At 50.0% G+C, this 19,053-nt stretch overlaps 1 long non-coding RNA gene across 1 annotated transcript; it reads left to right on the plus strand.

The window, feature by feature from the left end:
• Window positions 1–9,371: 9,371 nt before the first annotated feature.
• Window positions 9,372–13,759, plus strand: LOC135176563 (uncharacterized). Its single transcript, XR_010302729.1, has 2 exons — window positions 9,372–9,610; window positions 13,126–13,759. It is a non-coding gene; the product is annotated as an uncharacterized LOC135176563 (long non-coding RNA).
• Window positions 13,760–19,053: the final 5,294 nt, after the last annotated feature.

Raw genomic sequence — 19,053 nt, forward strand, 5'->3', positions numbered from 1 at the left:
TGTGGTACCAGATAACTCCACTTTCCTGACATCTCAGAGCCTAGAACTCCTCCAGGGATGAGGATCTGTTGGCAGCCGGTTCCAGTCTTTGAGAACCCTTTCAGTCAAGAAGTTTCTTATAATCTCCAACCTAAAGTTCCCCTGGGGCAATTTGAGGCCATTTCATCTTGTCCTATCACTTGTTTCCTAGGAGAAGATACCAACCCCCACCTGGCTCCAAGCTCCTTTCAGGGAGTTGTGGAGAGCCAGAAGGTCTCCCCTCAGCCTCCTTTACTCCAGGCTGAACAACCTCAGCTCCTTCACCTTCTCCTCACCAGCTCTGTTTTCTAGATTCTTCACCAGCTTTGCCCCTCTCTGGACACACTTCAGCCCCTCAATGTCCTTCTTGGAGTGCAGAGCCCAAAACTGACCCCAGTGTTCAAGGTGTGGCCTCACCAGTGCTGAGTACAGGGGAACAATGCATGCCCTGGTCCTGCTGGCCACGCTGTTGCTGACCCAGGCCAGGATGCTGGTGGCCTTCTTGGCCACATTGGCACACAGCTGGCTCACATTCAGAGGGCTGTCTCAGATTCACTAGGTCCTTCTGTTCTCCATCTCATTGTAGCTGGACATTTTTACACGTGGCAGGTTGGACACGCTTCGTCCTTGGTGTGAAGAGTCCGTTTGCAGTCGGTTCTCAAGTCTGTTCCCAGAAAGCATCCAGCAATTTTCTGCATCCTGCTGATGATGGCATCGAGTCAGTCATCAGCAAGTGTGCAGATGACACCAAGCTGGGGGCAGATGTGGCTGGGTTGGAGGGCAGAAGGGCTCTGCAGCAGGACCTTGACCACCTGCACAGATGGGCAGAGTCCAATGGGATGGGGTTCAATAGCTCCAAGTGCAGGGTGCTGCACTTTGGCCACAACAACCCCATGCAGAGATACAGGCTGGGGTCAGAGTGGCTGGAGAGCAGCCAGACAGAGAGGGATCTGGGGGTGCTGATTGATACCCACCTGAACATGAGCCAGCAGTGTGCCCAGGTGGCCAAGAGAGCCAGTGGCATCCTGGCCTGCATCAGGAATGGTGTGGTCAGCAGGAGCAGGGAGGTCATTCTGCCCCTGTACTCTGCACTGGTTAGACCACACCTTGAGTGCTGTGTTCAGTTCTGGGCCCCCCAGTTTAGGAGGGACATTGAGATGCTTGAGCGTGTCCAGAGAAGGGCAACGAGGCTGGGGAGAGGCCTTGAGCACAGCCCTACGAGGAGAGGCTGAGGGAGCTGGGATTGGTTAGCCTGGAGGAGGCTCAGGGGTGACCTTATTGCTGTCTACAACTACCTGAGGGGTGGCTGTGGCCAGGAGGAGGTTGCTCTCTTCTCTCAGGTGGCTAGCACCAGAACAAGAGGACACAGCCTCAGGCTGCGCCAGGGGAGATTTAGGCTGGAGGTGAGGAGAAAGTTCCTCACTGAGAGAGTCATTGGACACTGGAATGGGCTGCCCGGGGAGGTGGTGGAGTCGCCGTCCCTGGAGCTGTTCAAGGCAAGGTTGGACGTGGCACTTGGTGCCATGGTCTGGCCTTGAGCTCTGTGGTAAAGGGTTGGAATTGATGATCTGTGAGGTCTCCTCCAACCCTGATGATACTGTGATACTGTGCTGCTTGGGAAACCTCCTCTACCCTTCCCAAAAGAAGCCTGGTCCCCGCTGCAGCAGCTCTGGGGCTGGTGGTTGACTGTTCTTTCTGCGGCTCCTTTGTCAATGCCAGAGTGTTGCCGTTCCCAGAGAAGTTAAGTCAAAGGCAGCTGTTAATCACATGGTGAGGTTTGTTGTGTAACAGCCCTTTCAGCTTTAATTGCTGGTAATTTAAAATGAAATGGCTGTGCTCTTAGTAATGTGTTTGTCACTTCTGCGAGGCAGCCTTCACAAAAGCCTTCCCGGAGCAGACAGACTGGATCCTGCTGCGGGAGGGGAGCAGCTGGGCACGGGCAGGGCTCTAAGCAGCCAACCTGGAGAGTGAGTCAGAGCACAGCGCACAGGGAAGCGCTGAGCGAGCTGGAAGCAACTGAACGGGGCTAGGGGAGAGCTGGGGGGGACTTCTGACCAGAGCTTGTAGCGACAGGAGAAGGGGCAATGGCTTTGAACTGGAAGAGAGGAGATTGAAACTGGCCTTGAGCACAGCCCTACGAGGAGAGGCTGAGGGAGCTGGGATTGGTTAGCCTGGAGAAGAGGAGGCTCAGGGGTGACCTTATTGCTGTCTACAACTACCTGAGGGGTGGTTGTGGCCAGGAGGAGGTTGCTCTCTTCTCTCAGGTGGCCAGCACCAGAACAAGAGGACACAGCCTCAGGCTGCGCCAGGGGAGATTTAGGCTGGAGGTGAGGAGAAAGTTCTTCACTGAGAGAGTCATTGGGCACTGGAATGGGCTGCCTGGGGAGGTGGTGGAGTCGCCGTCCCTGGAGCTGTTCAAGGCAGGACTGGACGTGGCACTTGGTGCCATGGTCTGGCCTTGAGCTCTGTGGTAAAGGGTTGGACTTGATGATCTGTGAGGTCTCTTCCAGCCTTGGTGATACTGTGATACTGTGGAGATTAGGAGGAAGTTCTTTACAGTGGAGGTGGTGAGACGCTGGAACAGGTTGCCCAGGGAGGTTGTGCATGCCCCCACCCTTCAGGTGTTCAAGGCCAGGCTGGATGAAGCCTAAAGCAAGCTGGTCTAGTGGCAAGGGGTTGGAACAAGATGCTGACGACAGTGCCCAAACAACACGTGGAAGAAGGGCTGCATAACCAGCAGGTTATAAAGCAGATGTGTTTGTTCAGTGTGCTGGTGCACAGGGGATCTCTCCACCAGGGAATGTGCACACCCCAGGTCCCAGCCTTGTCGTTTGTGTTGGTACTCATCACATATTCGTGAGACTTCCAGGGAAAGTTTATGCACATACAAAGTGCTTCTGAGAGGTGTTTTACATCTGCCTGCCCATGGTCCATCTACACAGGGGGTGCTACCCTGGTGGTGTTCTCCTGGGGTCCTCGGGATGAAGGTGACAGCCTTCCTTACACTGCCCTCTTGCAAAATGTGCTGAGCTGTACAGCTTATCACTGAGCCTAAACTGCTAGGTCGGTTCTGGCCAGTTCCAGGGTCTCTGTAGGCACCTTTGCTTCCTTCTTTTGATGTCTCCAGCTCTCAGGGTCTCTGTAAGAGTCCTTGTTTCCTTCTCTCAATGCCTCCAGGTGGGCAGATATTTCACAGCTCATCCTTTGTCAGTTTTAGGTACATAGGATTGCAAAAGTATTTCTACTTCTAAACCCCATCAGTGCCTTTTAACATCCCTTTCACCCCAAAGCATTTTGTGATTCTATGGTGTCAAGTGAGACTCCAGAAACACCTATGAAATACCTATTTTATCTCACTGGGTTCAGACTGTCTGTGTGGTGTTCCCTGCTGCACTTCCTACCTACATTACTCTGAACCATTTCTCAGTCTAACCCAAAAGTCAGGACAAAGGAGGGTGTTCTGCCTTTTGTGTGTGTGTACATTTATTTTCTGCAAGATTTAGCAGATTTCAACCCTTGTGCCTTTGTTTGAATCGAAACTGACCGAAGGTATGATTTGATTCTGCAGATCTAGTGAGGAAGGGAAACTGGCCCATTTTACCTTGCTTCCCTGAAACATCATTTATAAATACAAATAATCAGCATGAATCTGGTTTCTGAAATGGATTGTGCATGTTCGGTGCTCTGTTCCTGTTCCAGCAGACAGGGAGTGGAGCAGGACAAATGATAAATCACCTTCTCTGTAACTGTGCTGCCTGTCCTTCTGCTGATGACATGAGCAGGGGACTGCAGCAGCCCTGCAGACTCAGGGACTCGCCAGTCCCTGGGTGGTTAAAGACTGACGACCTTCTTTGTCCTCGGAGATGGGGGCTCTTTGCTTCTTGGGCTGTGGGTGAGGCTGCCTGAAAGGAGGCTGTAGCCAGGTGGAGGTTGGTCTCTTCTCCCAGGCACCCAGTGACAGAACAAGAGGCCACAATCTCAAACTGCACCTGGGCAGGTTCAGGCTGGATATTAGGAGGAAATTCTTCACAGCAAGAGTGATTGGCATTGGATTGGGCTGCCTGGGGAGGTGGTGGAGTCACCATCCCTTGAGGTGTTTAAAAGAAGGCTGGATGAGGCACTTAGTGCCATGGTTTAGTTAATTAGAAGGGTTAGGTGCTAGGTTGGACTCAATGATCCTAGAGGTCTCTTCCAACCTGGTCAATTCTGTGATTCTAACACCCAATCTTAATCTGCTCCTCTCCAGTTTGAAGCCACTGCCCCTCATCCTGTCCCTGCAGGCCTTTGGAAACAGTCTCTCTCTGTTCTTCTTGAGGACCACCTTCACGTACTGGAAGGTTGCTGTTTGGTCTCCCCAGAACCTCCTCCTCTCCCAGCTGAACAACCCCAGCTCCTTCAGCCTGTCCTGGTAGCAGAGATGCTTCAACCTCCTGATCATTTTCATGGCCTTCCTCTGGACTTGCTCCATCAGGTCCACGTCCTTCCTCTGTTGAGGGCTCCAGAGCTGCATACAGTGCTCCAGGTGAGGGCTCATCAGAACAAAGTGGCACAATCTTCTCTCTGGATTTGCTGGCAGTGCTGCTTTTGATGTGGTTCAGGATGTGATTTGCCTTCTTGGCTGCAAGCTTACACTGTCTGCTCATGCCCAGGTTTTAGTCCATCAGCACTCCCATGTTAGAGCTGTGTTTGACTGTTTCTGTGCTGTGTCTGAGTTCCCATTCTTCCTAGACAAGCACAATTTGCTCTCTGTCACACTTTCTCTTTCCTGCTCCCCCCACCCCCCAGTATTGCAGTTATAAATTTACATTAGGAGGGTAAAATTAAGAAGTTGTCAGCACAGAAGAAGAGATGCAACATAATTTGCATTATTTATGGTCTGATAGATTCCAGAAGACATTAATAATGGAAGTGGTCGACATATTCCCACAGAAGCCCTTTTCTCACACTTAAGCTTTCCTGTAATGGAGGCTAATTACTGTGGATCCCATTAGTATCAACCTGGAATGAGGGGTGGGACATCATTAAAGGAAATGCAGGAGATTCACAGTATGGATGAGACACTTCAGAGTTTGGGGAAACAGAAAAATTCCAGCCCAAAATACCATGGTGCTGAAAGCTGGAGATGCTGAGGCAGAGATAATGACTCTCTGTCTGTCATTCATCACAGTTCCATATATGGTGTCATTAAAGGCAACCGTGAGCATTCCAGAGCTTCATATGATCATCTCGTGCTTTAAGACCTTGTCTGTAATACTTGGTTTGAGCCAAATGATATCCCAGCAGTGTTCCTTAATGACCACTGATTACCTTCACAATTCAGGATGAAGGACGCCCTTCAGGTTAGCATTTGAGGTGAGAATTTGGTTTGGGAATGAGCAGCAGAGTGTCTGACAGCAGTGTGGTGCTGGTGGGATGGCCTCTTACAGCTGGGTTTCCAAGCTCCTTGGATGCTGGTGGGATGGACTCTCACCAGGTGGGTTATCAAGCTCCTCATCCATTTGTTGCATGCTTCCTCTCAAAATAATACTCAAAACCCTCTAGCTGCTTACTTTGGGGTTTAACTCCCCTTCAGTGCTAGACAGCCTTGAAAACATTGAGGATTTGATGAGTGTTCTTCAAAACAGCAAACCCAAAGGGTTTTCCATGCTGATTTCTGTCTGCAGGAGAGTGTGGGATTGCTTTCTGTTCTATGGAGTTCAAACACAATGGACTAGAACAGCAAAACAACTGCAAATTATGCTCTGGAGCAGCACTGTGACTTCATCCTGTTATTGTGTTTGATGTTAGTGGTGCATTGAAAGGGAAAATGATCCCCTGGACTCGAATATTTAGAATCTGTGGGCATGCACATGAAGTTTGGGAACCTTCTGTAATATGCAGGAGTTTTGTGCTCCCTCCCACGTGGCCCATCTGTTCCTGCTGGATAAGAGCAGTGTGCAAGGGGTAGTGTGTGCAGGCTGCCTGTGGAGAGGGGAGCAGAATGTGCCTGGGAGTGAGACTTTTGCTCTAGAGTGTGAGAAGAGGGGGGAGATGAAATCCTTTGTGCTGCTTCTCTGGGGTTCAGAGAGCTTCCAGTTCATACAGACCAAACCTTTGTGTATCTTGTGATGTCTCAACAGCACAGCCAAAGGTGACTTGTGGTGATTTAGCTGATGTGGTTACTGCTTGGGCAGCAGCAGGTCTGGCATACAGACCTACCCAAGATAGCGGACAAAGAGCGACCAGCAGGAGTAGGGAAGTTTGATCATGCCCCTCTACTTGGCACTGGTGAGCCCACACCTCAAGTCCTGGGTTCAGGTTTGAGCTCCTCACTCCAAAAAGGATGTTGAGGGTCTGGAGTGGGTGCAAAGAAGGGCAATGAAGCTGGTGGAGGGTGTGGAGAACAGGTCTGGTGAGGAACAGCTCCTAGGGAACAAATGATAAGAGGAAAAGGTCTCAAGTTGCCCCAGGAGAGGTTTAAGTTGGAGATTAGGAACAATTTCTTTGCTGCAAGAGTGGTGAGGCCTTGAGCACAGCCCTACGAGGAGAGGCTGAGGGAGCTGGGATTGGTTAGCCTGGAGAAGAGGAGGCTCAGGGGAGACCTTATTGCTGTCTACAACTACCTGAGGGGTGGTTGTGGCCAGGGGGAGGTTGCTCTCTTCTCTCAGGTGGCCAGCACCAGAACAAGAGGACACAGCCTCAGGCTGCGCCAGGGGAGATTTAGGCTTGAGGTGAGGAGAAAGTTCTTCCCTGAGAGAGTCATTGGACACTGGAATGGGCTGCCCGGGGAGGTGGTGGAGTCGCCGTCCCTGGAGCTGTTCAAGGCAGGATTGGACGTGGCACTTGGTGCCATGGTCTGGCCTTGAGCTCTGTGGTAAAGGGTTGGACTTGATGATCTGTGAGGTCTCTTCCAACCCTGATGATACTGTGATACTGTGGAACAGGCTGCCCAGGGAGGAGGTGGTGGAGTCACCATTCCTGGAGGTGCTCAAAAAAACGTGTGGACATGGCACTTTGGGACATGGTTTAATGCCTATGGTGGTGTTGGGCTGATGGTTGGACCGGATGATCTTAGAGGACTTTTCCAACTAAATCAATTCTGTGAACTACTGCTGAGCTGGGCACTTCTGTGGGTACCCTGCTGGCTTACTAGTACCAGTAGTTTGTGTGCTGATGTGCCAGTCCCTCTCTGGAGTGCAGCACAGACATACTCAGGAATAAACTATCACAATGTGAGTATGGATACGCTTCAGTGAAGGTGTCACCCGAGCTACTGCTGGATTTGTTTGGGCTTAGCTGCCAGCTGGGGTGAAATGCCAGGTGTGCCACAGCTCCCAGCAGGACTCTGCTTTTCCTCATGGCATTCCACTGCCTGGTAACATGGATTATAGTACATCTCTTCTGTTTTGACTCACAGGCTGCATTTGGGCACTTGTAGTATGTTAATGATTATTGTATCTGTTTGATTTGCCTTTCTACTTCCTCTGATACACAGACCATATTTTTAACTCCTATTCATCATGCAGAGAACTCAATTTCAGTCACACACAGCTCATGTAATGCTTATTTATACCCAAATCTGCACCAGCAGGCTATAAATGCTGCAGAGAGATGAAGTGAGAGAAGAAGTTAGGATTATATGCATCCCTCACTCCATTCTTACACTTGCAGCGTGATGTGAGGCTGAATTGTCACTGGTTTTCCCCTCAGAGTAGAAATCCCAATATAAGACTGGGATTTTCCACTTCCATGTCTTAACCCAGTTGAGCATTCACTGTTCATTCTGCATATTTGGCACACTACATTTAAACCTTGCTCATGCCTGTGGCAAACTCAAATTTCACAGGCCTTGGATCAGCCCTGAAGGTGGAAAGGGCTCCACAGTGGCCAGAGCCATGCTTATTAGGCCACATGGGTCCATGGTGAAGGCAGCAAGGGGCATTCAGTGAGCAGGACTATGGACATTGCTCCTAGAGCTCTATTCATGCAGAGTGTCAAGAAAACCTTGCTCTAAACTCAGAGTAAGTCAGAGGCTGCCCAGAGAGGTCACAGATGTCCCCTCCCTGGAAATGTTCAAGGCCAGGTTGGATGGGCCCTTGGGCAACCTGGTCTAGTGGCAGGTGTCCTTGCCCATGGCAGGGAGTTTGAAACTGGATGATCTTTAAGGTCCACTCCAATGCAAACCATTCTATGTCTTTGCAAATCTATTGAGCACTTAAGAAATAAGATTGTACATTGAATGAGTTCCTGCACAGTGAGGCTGATAAAAAGCTGAGTGAAGAGTTTATGAGGTTATGAGATACAGAAATCATCAATCAAAAGGAAGCCACCACTCTTCTCATTCATCCATAGCCTCTTGGTTTCTTCCAGAACACAGATTGCTTTGAACTTGTGGAAAATCTTTGGAGAATAAAGCATGTGTTAAAAGCAAAAGGGGACCAACAAATCCCATTTAGGATCATGGAATCAACCAGGTTGGAAGAGACCTCCAACATCATCCAGTCCAACCTAGCACCCAGCCCTATCCAGTCAACCAGACCATGGCACTAAGTGCCTCACCCAGGCTTTGCTTCAACACCTCCAGGGACAGCAACTCCACCACCTCCCTGGGCAGCCCATTCCAATGCAAATCACTCTCTCTGCCAACAACTTCCTCCTAACATCCAGCCTATGTTTCCCCCAGCACAACTTGAGACTGTGTCCCCTTGTTCTGTTGCTGGTTGCCTGGCAGAAGAGACCAACCTCCACCTGGCTACAACCTCCCTTCAGGTAGTTGTAGACAGCAATGAGGTCCCCTCTGAGCCTCCTCTTCTCCAGGCTGCACACCCCCAGCTCCCTCAGCCTCTCCTCATAGGGTTTGTGCTCCAGGCCTCTCACCAGCTTCATTGACCTTCTCTGGACATGTTCCAGCACCTCAACATCTCTCTTGAATTGAGGAGTCCAGAACTGGACACAGTACTCAAGGTGTGGCCTGACCAGTGCTGAGTACAGGGGCAGAATAACCTCCCTTGTCCTACTGGCCACACTGTTCCTGATGCAGGCCAGGATGCCATTGGCTGTCTTGGCCACCTGGGCACACTGCTGGCTCATCTTCAGCTACTATCTACCAGTACCCCCAGATCATAGAATGGTTTGGGTTAGAAGAGACCTTAAAGATCAGCGAGTTCCAACCCCCATGCCTTGGGCAGGGGCACTAGAACAGATTGCCCAAGGCCTCATCTAACCTGACCTTGAAAACCTCCAGGGGCAGGATCTCTATGACCTTTCTGAGCAACCTGTTCCACATCTGATAGCTTGAGTGACTGACACCACCCAAGCCCTGTGTTTTCTTCCATCTGTGGGATTAAATCAGTGTCCCTTTAATTCCAGCAGAAATGCCACCTGTGGAAAAGCTAAACCTGAGCAAGCTGGATATGTCAGAAGAGTGGCCTAATGAAGAGGAAAAGCTGAGGTTTCAGAAGCTGAAAGAAGCAATTATAAAAGCTGAAAGAGAAGAATCTCTTGCTGAGGAGCATGTAGGTGCAGCCCATGGTGTTCCTGAAGCAGAGAAGATGCTCAGCAGGAAGAGCCAGCTCGGCGCTGCAGGTGCCTGCACTTCAGGCAGCGCTGGGAGGTAAGGGCCTGGCGAGTGCTGGTGAGCTGCAGTTCTGCTGGGAAGCAGAAAAGCACTTTGAGATTCACCAGTGTGCTCCCTGCCAAAGATGTAATACGTGGTGCTGTTGGCACAGGGACACAGAATGCAAACCAACTTCTCTGTTTTCTAGGATTCTCAATGTTTTTTTTTCATCCAGAATTAAAACCCACTGTCAGTCTGCTCTAGTTTCTCATTTCCTTCCCTGTCTCAATTCTTACTTGTATAGGTGGCCATGCTCTTGATCTTGATCTTCAGGAGTCCCTTCCAACCTTGCACTGTGCTAGGATTCTGGGACACAATTTCCTTAATGTACCCCAGGACTGCAAGGGCACATTGCTGTCCCGTGGGTCACCTGCTGTCCTCTAGAACTCCAAGGTCTTTGTCCATGGAGCTGCTTTCCAGCAGGACAAGCCTGGTGCCTGCTGATATTCCTCTCCAGATTCAGGACTCTACACTTGTCATAGCATCATAGAATCAACCAGGTTGGAAGAGACCTCCAAGATCACCCAGCCCTAGCCAGTCAACTAGACCATGGCACTAAGTGCCTCATCCAGGCTTTGCTTCAACACCTCCAGGGATGGTGACTCCACCACCTCCCTGGGCAGCCCATTCCAATGCCAATCACTCTCTCTGTGAAGAACTTCCTCCTAACACCCAGCCTAGACCTCCCTCGGCACAACTTGAGACTGTGTCCCCTTGTTCTGTTGCTGGTTGCCTGGCAGAAGAGACCACCCCCCACCTGGCTACAATGTCCCTTCAGGTAGTTGTAGACAGTAATGAGGTCCTATTGATCTTCATGTGGTTGCTCTCCAGTCTGTCCAGGTCTCACTGGAAGGCATCACAGCCTGATGGGATGTCAGCCATCCACCCCCAGTTTGGGACCATCAGCTAAGAACACACTTTTTTATTCCCATCACAGAATGACAGACTGGAGAGCTAAGTGGAGAGGAACCTCATGAAGATCAACAGGACAAGTGCAGAGTCCTGAATCTGGAGAGGAATATCAGCAGGCACCAGGCTTGTCCTGCTGGAAAGCAGCTCCATGGACAAAGACCTTGGAGTTCTAGTGGACAGCAGGTGACCCACAGGACAGCAATGTGCCCTTGCAGTCCTGGGGTACATTAAGGAAATTGTGTCCAGCAGTCCAGGGAGGTTCTTCTCCTGTTCTGCTCTGCCCTGGTGAGATCACACCTGCAATACTGTGCCCAGTTTGGGCTCCCCAATTCAACACAGATAGGGATCTGCTGAAGAGAGTCCAACAGAGAGCTACAAGGGTGGCTGGAGGACTTGAGCATCTTTCCTATGAAGAAAGACAGACACCTGAGGCTCTTTAGTCTTCAGAAGGCTGAAAGGGTCTTATCAATGTCTATAAATATCTGAGGGGTAGGTGTCAAGTGCCAGCTTCTTTTTGATGGTGCCCAGTGGTAGGACAAGGAGCAATGGGTGCAAAGTTGGAACACAAGAGGTTCCACCTCAACAGGAGGGGACACTTCTTTACTGTGAGAGTGCCCAGAGAGGTTGTGGAGTCTCTGCTGGAGACTTTCAAAACCTGCTTGGATGTATTCCTCTCTGGAATACAGGATGTGGCCTGCTCTGGGTGATCCTGCATTAGCAGGAGGGTTGGACACGATGATCTCTGGAGGTCCCTTCCAAGCCCTAACGTTCTGTGATTCTTAGCAGCTCGGGCATGAACTCCATGAATTCCCATTTCAGTTGAGCATAAAATAAATCCATTTCAGCTCATTCACAGTTTCCTTTTCCTACAAACTGAAATCTAATCCCAGCTGACAGAAGGCTGCAGCTGGAGGGCACATTCTGTGACACAAACCCAGGATCTGTCCAGAGTGTAACAAGGAGATGTACTGAACACAGCTTGCTAAAGGCACTTGTTTATAGCTCTGTATTTTCCCTCTCCATGCATACATTTGGGCTGCTGCTCAGAAATAAATCCATGGGGCTGGGCTGGATGATTCCCCAGAGGTCACTTCCAACCCCCACTGTTTTGTGATGCTCTGTTTACAGACCGGACCCTGGCTCTGCCTATATCTAAAAGGCCTAAAAGTTTTTGCCCCCAAAGTAATAAACATGAAAACAAAAACTCCCCCCAGAATTATTTTGCCATGGTAGGTCTGCTGCCAGCAGCTGTTGTTGGTTTTGGCCTACCTGGTGATTGTTTTTTAGGAGCACAGAAACCAGGTTAGCAGGGAATAGAAGAGAGCAGGCTTGAGAAGTGGGCCAGTGCCAACTGCACGAGGTTCAACAAGTCAAAATGCAAGGTCCTGCATCTGGGCTGAGCCAAGCTCAGGGGCAAATCCAGGCTGGGTGCAGAGTGGGTTGAGAGCAGCTCTGAGGGAGGCCCTGTGAGGGGAGGCTGAGGGAGCTGGGGGTGTTTGGCCTGGAGAAGAGGAGGCTCAGGGGGGACCTCATTGCTGTCTACAACTACCTGAAGGGAGGTTATGGCCAGGTGGGGGGTGGCCTCTTCTGCCAGGCAACAAGCAATAGAACAAGGGGACACAGTCTCAAGTTGTGCTGGGGTAGGTCTAGGCTGGATGTTAGGAGGAAGTTCTTCACAGAGAGAGTGATTGGCATTGGAATGGGCTGCCCAGGGAGGTGGTGAAGGCACCATCCCTTGAGGTCTTCAAGAAAAGCCTGGATGAGGCACTTAGTGCCATGGTCTGGTTGACTGGCTAGGGCTGGGTGCTAGGTTGGCCTGGATGATCTTGGAGGTCTCTTCCAACCTGGTTGATTCTATGATTCTAAGAGATTTGGGGTGTTGGTTGATGAGAAGTTCACCATGAACCAGCAGTGTGCTCATGCAGCTCAGAAGGCAAATGGTGTCCTGGGCTGCATCAAGAGGAGTGTGGCCAGCAGGGCAAGAGGAAGGATTCTGTCTCTTTGCTCTGCTGTGCTGAAACTCCGTCTGAAATCCTGCATCCAGTTCTGCTGTACCTATCATCAGGACACAGAGCTGTTGGGTGAGCCCAGAGGAGGGCTACAAAGGCAGTCCAAGAGATGGAGCATCTCTGCTGTGAGAACAGGCTAAGGGAGATGGGGTTGTTCAGCCTGGAGAAGAGAAGAGTCCTGAGGACCTTATAGCTGCCTTCCAATAACTGAAGGGATCCTACAGGAAGGCTGCAGAGGGACTTTTCATAGGAGTGTTTAGAGACAGGAGAAGAGGGAGTGGTTTGAAACTGTGGGAGAGTAGGTTTGCACCGGATCTTAGGAAGAAATTCTTCAGTATGAGGGTAGTGGGACTCTAGAATAGGCCAGGGAGGTTGTAGATGCCTCCTCTCTGGGGGTGCTTGAGACTAGGCTGGATGAGGCCTTGGGCAGCTGAGTCTGGTTGAGAGGTATCCCTGCCCATGTCGGCAGGGTTGGAGTAGATGATCTCCAAGATCCCTTCCAAACTAAGCCATTCTCTAATTCTGTGTATTAGAGCAGTGTTATATGACAGAGTTAAACATTCTTCTTTCTTCTCTTCCACGTTCCCACAGACACTGATAGGGAGAACCACTCTAGAATTTCTGCTGTGGAAGGTTTTTCTTCTTTCAAAGGAAAACAACAAACCAGAAGGATCATTTTCAGGTACTGAAACGGTACTTAAAACGAACTGAGTGAAACAAGAGCTTTAAAAGGGCTCCATCAACAGTCGTGAAGGTGTTGGACAGGAGGTGGCACCACAGGACCACAGACAAAGCCAGGCTGTTCCACCCCTGCCATCCCACCGTTCATATGAATACCACATCAACACTGGTTAATGAGAGCTTTTGTACTCCAAATCTTCAACTCTTACTGTCATTTAGTGCCTTTCTTTGTCCTCTGACCACCTTGAAGGAAGCAGATTTCCTGTTCCTTGAGTGCTGCAGAGAATATTCCTTTATTTAACCCTAAAGGGTTTTCGTTTTCAAACTGTTCTTGTTGAAATCTGGTTGCAGATGTTTCTGCTCACTGCAGGCTTGAAGGAACTCTCGTGTTTGAAGTCTCTCCCAACCCAAATCATTCAGGGATTCTGTGACTGGGGGAGAAAAAGCCACAACACAACTGATAAAATGTAAGAATGTACTTCACAAGTAATAAACCTGAAAATTACTCAATAAAACTGAGATTGTTTTTACTTGTAGAAGGTGAGACGCTGCTGTGCCTGCGTGGTTTGTTCTTCGGCCATGCAGTGTGGTTGTTAAGGGTTTCACTTTATGGCAGGAGTTTCTGTAAAGCATCAGCATTTAACTGAACTTAACTGAAGCAGACTTGAGGTTTCTGTCACAGGATGTTAGGGGTTGGAAGGGACCTCCAGAGATCATTGAGTCCAACCCCCCTGCCAGAGCAGGACCATAGAATCTAGTGCAGGTCACACAGGACTGCATCCAGACAGGTCTTGAAAGTCTCCAGAGAAGGACACTCCACATCCTCTCTAGGGAGCCTGTTCCAGTGCTCTGGGACCCTTACAGTAAAGTTCTTCCTCATGTTGAGGTGGAACTTCCTGTGCTGTAGTTTATACCCATTACCCCTGTCTTATCACAGGGAGCAAGTGACCAGAGGCTGTCCCTGTCCCTTCCTGACCACCCAGCCCACAGATATTTATAAACATCTATTAAATCCTCTCTCAGTTTTATCCAGGATAAACAGCCCCAGGTCTCAGCTTCTCCTCATAAGGCAGTGCTGCAGTCCATTAATCATCCTCGGAGCCCTCTGTTGGACTCTCTCAAGTATCTGTCCTTCTTGACCTTGGGAGCCCAGAACTGAACACAGTATTCCAGGTGAGGTCTCACTAGGGCAGAGCAGCAGGGGAGGAGAACCTCCCTTAATCTGGGGGACACACTCTTCTTAATGCACCCTGTCTGGATTTTTTTCTTTGGGAAGGGACCTGGGGGTACTGGTAGATAGTAGCTGAAGATGAGCCAGCAGTGTGCCCAGGTGGCCAAGAGAGCCAATGGCATCCTGGCCTGCATCAGGAACAGGGTGGCCAGAGGGAGGTTATTCTTCCCCTATACTCAGCACTGGTCAGGCCACACCTTGAATGCTGTGTCCAGTTCTGGGCTCATCAATTCAAGAGAGATGTTGAGGTGCTGGAAGGTGTCCAGAGAAGGGCAACAAAGCTGGTGAGGGGCCTGGAACACAAACCCTATGAGGAGAGGCTGAGGGAGCTGGGGGTGTTTAGCCTGGAGCAGAGGAGGCTCAGAGGGGACCTCATTGCTGTCTACAACTACCTGAAGGGAGGTTGTAGCCAGGTGGAGGTTGGTCTCTTCTGCCAGGCAAGCAGCAACAGAAGAAGAGGACACAGTCTCAAGTTGTGCTGGGGGAAGTCTGGGCTGGATGTTAGGAGGAAGTTGTTGGCAGAGAGAGTGATTGGCATTGGAATGGGCTGCCCAGGGAGGTGGTGGAGTCACCATCCCTGGAGGTGTTGAAGCAAAGCCTGGATGAGGCACTTGGTGCCATGGTCTGGTTGACTGGCTAGGGCTGGGTGATAGGTTGGCCTGGATGATGTTGGAGGTCTCTTCCAACCTGGTTGATTCTATGGTTCTAAATATGAAATGAATACCATATTTCAGTTGGGAATGCTAAAGCTTGATGGAAGACAATCAAAGCACAATGGACTGACCTGAAGGATTCAGTTACCCTTAGGGCTCTGCCTCCAGCACTGCAGTTTTAGCAGAACTGGGCAGTGTTATTCTGCAGCTCCCGTGGCCTCCACAGTAGCAGCAGCATTTTCCTGTGCAATGAAGGGTGTTCAAATCCAGCCTTCTCTCTTGGCCTCTTTGAGTCTTGTTTGCTGGGCTCTCTATGAAACCCTTTTGCATGTCTGTTGAGGAGCAACTGAGCAACCTGTGGTTATTCAGCCTGGAGAAAAGGAGGCTGAAGGGAGAGTTCTGGCTCTCTTGAAAGGAGGTTCGAGTGCTGTGGGGGTTGGTCTCTTCTCCCTAGTAACAGGTGACAGGATGAGAGGAAATGGCCTCAAATTATACCAGAAGTTTAGGTTGGACATAAGAAGAACCTTCTTCCCTGAAAGGCTTTTCAAACCCTGGCCCAGGCGGCCCAGGGAGGTGATTGAATCCCCATCCCTGGAGGTGTTCAAAAGAGGCAGAGATGTGGTGCTGAGGGACAGGGTTTAGTACCAGCCATGGCACAGCTAGAGAATGATTGGACTCCATCGTTTCAAAGGGTTTTTTTCCAACCAAAATGATTGTATGATTCTACAGAAATGGAAGCTTCTTTGTGCTGTGTGACAAAAAGGACTACACATGGAAAGTGTCTTCCTACAGCTGTGTCCTCAAGAACTCTCACAGTATCACTGCCATGTCACTCCCACCCCGGACCCCAGCACTGAGCTGGTGGGGGTCAGGAATCAAATACCAGTGTTGCCCCAGCAAACACTGATGACTAACCAGGACCTGCCAGAACTGCAGCCTTTACAGCATGGTTTTATTTCAACACAAATCAGTTTTGTTGCAGGCATTTCCATGCAATGTGTTAGCCTCGCCTTTTGATGTAGGTAGCACAGAATGCACCATGTGCTGCTGATGCCAACAGTGACTGCACCTTGAAAGAGGGGGCAGAGAAGCGGGGCTGTAGCCCTGGAATCACAGAAGAAAGGATGCTGAAAGGAACAGATGGAGCTATGAGGTGGGTGCTGAAAAGATTGGAGAGAGACTTTTCGTAATGGTGCCTAGCGACAGGACAAGGGGGGATGGTTTTAAGCTGAGGGAGAGTAGGTTTAGGCTGGGTCTTAGGAAGAAGTTCTTCAGTGAGACTCTGGAAGAGGCTGTACTGGGAAGTTGTGGATGCCTTCTCCCTGCAGGTGTTTGAGGCCAGACTGGATGAGGCCTTGAGCATCTGAGTCCAGCTGAGAGGTGTCCCTGAGTAGGTGATCTCTAAGGCCTCTGCCAACCCAAACCATTCTGTGGATCTATGAAGGCAATGTTGAGAATTATCCTGACCTGACACTGGGGATGACTTCCATTTCATTTTGTCAGCACTCGGTTCTCTTTTGCTATCCTGCAAAGCAAAACCCCCCAGCACCCTAACTAACACTGTGACTAGGAAAGAAATTTAAAAATCAAGTTAATTCCAAGCTTACTTTCAATAAAAACAAAGCATTTTAAGAGATCATCACATGGACCCAAGCCGTGTGCTTCTGCTCCTGCAACGCACGGCCAAGACAAGAAGCAGGCTCTCAAAGCTGCTCTTATGTAATGAGAGTCATTCATATTAATAATCACCCAATTGTTTTATAGTGTCTACACCTCTTATAGCACCTCTGCATCTGGCATGAGCCAAAGGGCTAAGGAGAAATCTGTTATCTCAGGTCCTATCTGCAAGGCTTTGAGAAAGGGGCTGGTTTAGTGGAAGATGTCCCTGCCCCTGGCAAGGGATTGAAACTAGACGGTCTTTAATGTTGCTTCCCACCCAAACCATGCTGTGATTCTGTGATAACATGAACTAAAGTCCCAGCTGATTGACAGCCTCATTATGAGGGACACATGTGAGTGATTGTCTTGGTGGCTCTTTGCCAGCCAGGCTTGAAATCCTTCTTCTCAAAGAAGAGCTTAAGGAAGAGAAAGGAGAAGCATAAACATATCCCAAACTTTGAAGAACCTTGGAAATGTTTGATGCTATTTTTAGAAGGTATTCAAATGAAGTTTCAGGGTTTGGTTTTCTGTTTGGTTTCAACACCTATGGGGGAAGCCTGGAATGCTCTGTTTGTGTCTCTGGTCACAAGATTGGTTTGCTCCACTTTGCACTGGTGAGCCCTCAGGTGATGCTGTGACTAACTGCACAAGCACGTTCTAGCTGCTGAGCTCAGGGCAGGGTTCCTGAATACACACCTGAAAACAAAGGAAATCAGCTTCAAGGCCAGAACAGAAGAGAGAGGTGGCCACAGACACCAGAGCTACAGTCAGGCAGGGCTAAGAAGCACAGAAAGCAAAGTGCAGCCAATACTTTTATTTAGCAGCCATTGATCTGCCAGTCCTGGTCTTGGGATTGACTTTCAGACCTGTGTGAATATCCTCCCCTGCTCCTCTGCTCTGGTGAGGCCACATCTGGAGTCCTTGGTCCAGTTCTGGGCTCCCAAGTTCAAGAGAGGCAGGGAACTGGTGGGGAGGATAGAGCAATGGGATATGAAGATGAGGGCTCTAGGATGAGGAAAGATTGAGAGACTTTGAGCTGTTTAGTCTGGCACAGAGGAGGCTGAGGTGGGAACTCATCAGTGATGATCGATGCTGAAAGGGTGGATGTCAGGAGGATGGGACCAGGCTTTTTTCCTTGGTGCCTGGTGACCAGACAAGAGGTGATGGGCACAAACTTGAATAGAAGCAGTTCCATCAAAATGTGAAGAGGAACTTCTTTAGTTTAAAGGTGGTGGAGCCCTGGAGCAGGCTGTCCAGAGAGTTTAAGTAGAGTTTCTATCCCTGGAGAGATTCCAAACCTGCCTGGACATGTTCCTCTGTGAGCTTCTTTAGGTGAACCTGCCTTGGCAGGGAGGTTGGACTGGATGATCTCCAGAGGTCCTTTCCAACCCCAGCCATTCTGTGATACCTGTGGTGCACTGGGGAGGGCTGTTCTGTTGTACTCTTTGATCTGCTGCCCAATACTACTTCAAACTGGCAATCAAGGCAGTGGTGGAGGTGCTTGCATGTGCTGTGGCCTGGCCACGTGCACTGGGCACAGCTCTCTTGCCCTTCCCACTCTCATTTTGTTAATGTGCCTTTTGCAGCTTTGCAACCATTGTCATCTACTGCTGGTGCCAAATTCCCCATCTGTGTTTCCTCTCTTGGGACCACAAGGCCTTCCCGGAGAAGCTTGTTCAAAGTGGATGAGGCAACCTGGTCTGGTTGAGGCAACCTTCTCATGGCAGAGGGGTTGAACTAGATGTTCTTTAAGGTCCTCTCCAACCCAAACCATTCCATGATTCTGTGACCTCCTGCAGCTTCTCTTGGCCATAAACCTCTCCTTTTTAACTTCTTCATTCCGCTCTTCACTTACTTCTGGAGAAAAAAAAAGTCCTCATTTTACCTGAATCATCTTCTGGCCTCAAACCCTTAGTGACCTGGAGAGAGCGCAGCCTCCCTGCCACACCCAGCAGGGCAGTTGAGTCACACAGAGGGCAGAGCCTCTGTCCTTGTGCCAGGAAATGGTGACACTGTTCTACAATCACCTGCCTCCCTCCCGCTCCAGCGCGTCGCATACGGCTCAGTGCCAGCTGCATGCTCCCAGCATGGAGCTCACTCCCCACGGAGAGTGTAGGAGTCAGGGATGACAGGAGCATCTTGGCATTTAGGAGTGGACTCCGTGTCCCATGCCATGGGCTCCTGGTGCTCCAGGAGGAGCTCTCATGAGGTGGCACGTGGCTGCTGCTCAGCATGGCCTTGGTTGCCTTGGCTGTTTTCTTCAGCAGTCTGCTCTTTGGTTTCCCAATTTAGTTA

Source organism: Pogoniulus pusillus, chromosome 6, assembly GCF_015220805.1.
Source record: "Pogoniulus pusillus isolate bPogPus1 chromosome 6, bPogPus1.pri, whole genome shotgun sequence".
NCBI classification, from domain to species: Eukaryota; Metazoa; Chordata; class Aves; order Piciformes; family Lybiidae; genus Pogoniulus; species Pogoniulus pusillus.